Source organism: Halichoerus grypus, chromosome 7 (genome assembly GCF_964656455.1).
Source record: "Halichoerus grypus chromosome 7, mHalGry1.hap1.1, whole genome shotgun sequence".
NCBI classification, from domain to species: Eukaryota; Metazoa; Chordata; class Mammalia; order Carnivora; family Phocidae; genus Halichoerus; species Halichoerus grypus.
In genome coordinates, this window is record NC_135718.1 from 6,853,270 (window position 1) to 6,859,126 (window position 5,857).

Sequence of the window (5,857 nt, forward strand, 5' to 3'; positions counted from 1 at the left end):
AGCCCAGCAGTTGTTTCTGTTAGAAAATTTTGCAGCCTATTTTCTTTAAAATCAATTTTTCAAAAATAACATATGTTGCCAGAGGATGGTGAGTCAATGACAATAATAGTTGAAGCAAAAAAATAATTTTTTAAGAAAGAAAAGTCTGAAGAAAAAGGTTCCAAGCATTAGGACATAAACATCTTTGCAGGAGGACATTATTCTGCCTACCACACCAGGACCTATTTACTCCTGACAAATGGAAGTGACAGAACAATCTGAAATGACTTTAAGAAAACTAGTGTAAGATGTCCAAAAAACTGAAGAAGGAATTACACCAATTTTTTAAAAATAGGAAACTATGAAGGACTTTATGCATGGCTAACCAGTAGTAGAAAATGAGTCTATGGGTACTGGATAGATTAGGTAAACTATCTCAACCCTGTTCTAACCTCCTATTAGCATGCTTTCCTGGATCGAAAAGACTAGAAAATTAAAACAAAACAAAACAAAACCTTCATTTCCCCGGCTCCTATGCAGCTAAAGAAGCCATTTAGGTTTGGCCCATCAGATGCATGCTTGTGAGACCTGTATGTGGAGCCAAGTTCAGGGGAGGGAGAAGCGGGGATGCAGGAGACCTCCATTTTCCTCTTGTGGAGTTAGTAGGCACAGTATGGCCCTGAAGAGGTTGGGCTACAATTTCTCCTCAGCAGACTGCAGCCTGGGTGGCAACTTCCTGGAGCCAACAACCGCAGTGGTGGCCTCCTGATGCCTGGAAAGCTGCTAAAGTCCAAGATCTGCAGTGATCCTGGGGGTGGCAGTTGCTGCAGCAGCTTCCTGATTCAGTGCCCTTGGAAGCCAGGGTCTGCGAAATTGTCCTTGGAGTTGTTCCTGGAGGTCAGTGGAGAGCCTGCTCTTCTCAACCTTCTAATGAATATTTAAGTTCTGAATTCCCTGTAAAGCACCCTTTTTGCCTAAAATAGTGAAAATGCCTCCTATTATTTACAACAGAACCTCGACTGTTATATGCACAACATACATTTCCCAAAACTGGGGACAGGATACTATTAATTGTGCTTTCTTCACAAGACTTAGGGGTACTCAGTGATCTTTCTTCTGTCACTACAAATTTGCTACTAGGTACAGGTAAACAAGGTGTGCAGTAACTAACTTTAAATTATAAACAAGTGACTTTACAAAGTTAAAAGTATGTCACTGAACAGCTGGAAGGAGATAAAATGACTTTCTAGGGAGCACCATAATCCCATTTTTCATTTTAATAAAACAAACTTCGTGGAATTGGGTAAAATGAAAATAGACCTTAGGTAATAGTTGGGGGCCACAGCAGCATTTAGCTGACAGTATTGACAAATTATCCCTTTCTAGTCCATGGATGGTATGTGTCAGGTTAGCAAGAAAGAATCCCATTTTTCTGATGACTTCTTTATTCCAAATGGGGTGTTGTAAAGGGAAAAGCTCAGGACTTATGCATTTTCAATTTTCTGTCATCAGAAAATGAGTTACACGGTCATTTGGGGAGGGCTTACTGAGCCAAGTCCCTCTTTCTCTGTGGATTGGCCAGTGCTGTCATAGGAAAGCTTCATATTCTTTCACTCAAAGAATTCTTCATGAGTGTGAGTGGATTAAGATAAGAACCTAGTCTAGAATGTTGGTTTTCTTTTTTTCAGTCCTGCTATTTAGAAAAATTATGACAGTTTCTTTGATTTGTTGAGTAGAATCAAGGTAACAGAGCTACCCCTAGAGAAAACGCTCCAGTCATTGCTACCATTATCATCTTTTTCCAAAGCAAATTCCAAATTTCAAAGTCTGGAATTACTTTTGTAGCTTTCTCACATACTTCTTGAGATCATAAATTAAGACTTATACCACATCCTATAACTTTTTATCTCAAGATCATGGTATGAACTCATCCGGACAAGAGAGTCCCATTAACTTTCTGGCCTAACAATTGTTTCTTTTTTTTTTTTTTAAGATTTTATTTTATTTGACAGAGACACAGCGAGAGAGGAAACACAAGCAGGGGGAGTGGGAGAGGGAGAAGCAGGCCTCCCTCGGAGCAGGGAGCCCGATGCGGGGCCCAATCCGAGGATCCCGGGATCACAACCCGAGGCAGATGCTTAATGAGTGAGGCACCCAGGCGCCCCTAGCAATTGTTTCTGTTAAGAAAATTTTGCAGGCTATTTTCTTTAAAATCAATTTTTCAAAAATAATATACGTTGCCAGAGGATGGTGAGTCAATGACAATAATAGTTGAAGCAAAAAATAATTTTTTAAGTAAGAGAGAAAATTCTGAAGAAAAAGTGTCAATTATTTCATTGAAAAATGACTTCTTGGGGCACCTGGGTGGCTTAGTCATTGAGCGTCTGCTTTCAGCTCGGGTCATGATCTCAGGGTCCTGGGATCGAGCCCCGCGTCGGGCTCCCTGCTCGGCAGGAAGCCTGCTTCTCCCTCTCCCACTCCCCCTGCTTGTGTTCCCTCTCTCGCTGTCTCTCTCCCTCTGTCAAATAAATAAATTAAATCTTTAAAAAAAATGACGTCTTATAGTGCAACCCAGTAGCTCTGTTGTAGGCCAGCCATCTTTAATAAGATGCAGAGCATCCCTATCACTAGGGGCGTCGTGATAGCCCAGATGGTACTGTACTACGAAGGGGGCGAAGGGGTGCCTTGGGAAAGACATTGAAATACATGTGCCCTTTGTATGCCATACTGAGCTCCTTCTATTACCTCTTAAAGTGGGAAAATGGGTTTCACTGCCTTATTCTTATTTGGGATTTTGATCCAAAATGCATTCTATATCTCAAATTTGGCTAAGTATTCCGAGGACAGAAATATCCAGAAATTCTCATCTAGAAGTACTGAGTAGGGGATCAGAAGGTAAGAAAAGAATAAGTATGTCTAAGCATAGAAAATCAAAATATAGCTGAGCACCTAATTGGCCAACTGCCTTCTACCACTTCAACACTTGAATCTTCCTGGCTACTTGCACAGTATTATTAAGGTATAATAAATCGTTTGACATGACTAGGTTTTAGGAAAATATGTGAGAGTCATTCAGGCAAAAAATCAGTTTGAAATAGATGAAATTTTCCATCTGAGTGGCTTCTACCAGGAGAGAATGTTTCTAGGAGTGCAGTATTTTTAATCTTGTTTTAAAATAAATACTTTAATGTATAAATCACACAATTGTAAAGGCACTTCAATTTTATTTTCCTTTAGTTTTGAGGTTTTGGAATTGCTCTGTGCAGTTCCAAGTAAAAGCTCTTAGATAAAACTTTCATGCCGAAAACCACCATCACAAATGTGCAAGTACAACTATAAATTTATACAACACTCAAGCTGTATGTAGTTTGCAAAATTTGCTAATAAAATGCAGAAGTAGGGTTTCCATTTAACATTCTCGGGCACTGTAACTGCATGTATATCTTGGGTGCAGGCAAAAGATGGAAAATTCCATGCATAGAGAATCTTTTGTGGTTGTGACAGTTTGCTAATATCTTAATGAGTGAATTATGATAATTACAAAAATCTTAGCTTTACATTATTTGTGAAGAGCGTCTCTGTGTGTGTGTGAGAGAGAGAGACAGCTTTCCCAGGCAAATACAGCATTCTGATTCAGCAGCATTCAATGAGGAACATTTCATGGGCTAATAATACAAAATGGATCTTAAACTGCTGCATATTAATCAAATTAATTAAAGTACATTCATTAATTTGTGTGCATAACAGCCAAACCGGGAATGTGGAATTTGCTGATTTTGCACAAAATACATACATTAATGAATGCTAAAACTTCAACATGAGTAATAGCTTTAACAATATTTTTATAAAGCAAAATCCTAAGTATTCTAAATACCTAATTGTTAATTATTTTCTTTTTAATAGTTCCACTTCCGTTTCATTTTGTTATTTAGTTGTAAGTGGAAAAACAAATATGGAAGAAGAAAATAATTAAAAAATAAAGGGTAGCCCCAAAAGATTTTAAAGAAAAACATAGAACACTAATATTAAATTTCCTACCTCTTCTTCCAGTCATTTAGTTTAAAAATAGGTTCAGGGCACCTTAGACATGGTCACACTTCTATGTACAAAGAAATATGACTTTGAAGCTAAATTCGGAGTCTTTCATTTCCTCTATGGGACTGGGAGCTGGGAGGGCAAGGCAAAGGAAAACACAGCATTGGAGGGTGTGTACTTAAATGTCTACAACTAATGGAAAATTTTTACATTTCTTCATGAAGTCAGGGGATTTAAGACTTGTGCTAACGCTCGACTAGTGTCTCTTCAGCAGCACACATCTGGAATGATACAGAGATTATTTAGCATGGTTCCTGCACTAGGATGACATGCAAATTTGTGAAGTGTTCTATATTAAAAAAATAAAAGGCAACTATGTGATGTGATGGATGTTAATTAACTTGATTGTGTGGTTATTTCAAAATGTATACATATCATTTAAATATATAAACTTTTATTTGTCAATTATCCATCAGTTTGTCAAAAAATAAATCAATAACTACCTTTCTAACTTTTCTAATATTACTCTTTACCTTGAATGCTAATTGCTCTGAAGGCAAGACTCCCTTCCTTGCCCTGAATAGCATTTAGCACAGTGCCTGGCAATATTTAATATTTAATATTTAATATCCATTGAATTTTAAAAAGGTATACAGGTGTCTTCAAGACAAGACTTCTCAGACCCCTTGACATGTTCATGTACATTGTATATGTTCATGTACATGTACACATGTCCCTTGTACATGTACAAGGGAACCAGAAGCATTTTACAAACAGTTAAATAAAGAACTTTTCCCCTACCTCCTCATGACTTACAAAATACTGGAGTTCTAGAGAATGCAGATGTACATCAATGTTCTTAAGCAAGTCAGTAATTGACAGATACCTCCTAATTAATAGGAAAACTCAATAGATATTGATATCTGTTAATATATATTAAATTTAAAATAACTATTATACAAAGTAAAATATGGTAGGGGTTATAAGAGTGGTGTAAACATAACATCCACAGGTTCAGAAGAGTCAGTGCAGGGAAACATTGGCAGGGCTTCAGGTCAGAGTTTACATGCTGATCTGGAAGCTCGTGGAGGGCAGGATCCTTCAGTTCCTTCTCCCCTCCCCCCCCCCATCAGCTCTGGACTCTGTGTCTAACAGGTGCTTAGTGCAAGACCTTCCAAGTGGAGAAAGTCAGTTAAAAAAGGAAAGGAAGGTGGGTATTTGTAGGTCATCCTGGGTAAGTGAAAACAGCTGGGCTAGAACAGCCTCACCCAAAGGACTAGGGTGTTCCATAGAGCCCCAGTCCCGTGTGATGTGGGGTAGGGGAAGACTAGTGTGAAATTACTATGCTTGGTTCCAGACATTTTGAGCTTTCTTCTTAATTAGGAAGTATCTGCCAATTTTCTGACTTGCTTAAGGACATTGCTGTACATCGGCATTTTCCAGAACTCCAGTGCTTTGTTGAGGTATGAAAGGGTAGGGAAAAAGTTCTTTATTTAGCTGTTTGTAAAAATGCTTCTGATTTTCTTGTGCTCTCAGCTTTACAATGTACGTGAACATATCAAGGGGTCTGAGAAGTCTTAACCTGTTTTTATCCGAGTCAGTTTTTATTTATGAACAAGATAAACAGTTCACAAACTTCAGTACTTTAATTATCAGTGGAAATAATTGTTTTTCATCTTCTAGTTGAGAGACAGTAGATCTAAAGAAGTGCAATGAGTGATCAGCATCTTGACTATAATATTGAAATCAAAAGTTACCTTAGTGGGAGAAGGGACTCAATAGGGACCAATGAAAAATGGAAAATTAGGGGAAAAAAAATAAACTGCCTGGGCATAAGATGGGA

The 5,857-nt window shown here is 38.0% G+C and overlaps 1 non-coding gene across 1 annotated transcript; it reads left to right on the plus strand.

Moving 5' to 3' along the window:
- Window positions 1–4,273: 4,273 nt before the first annotated feature.
- LOC118542679 (U6 spliceosomal RNA) lies at window positions 4,274–4,373 on the plus strand. The gene has a single exon (XR_004920718.1). It is a non-coding gene; the product is annotated as a U6 spliceosomal RNA (small nuclear RNA).
- Window positions 4,374–5,857: the final 1,484 nt, after the last annotated feature.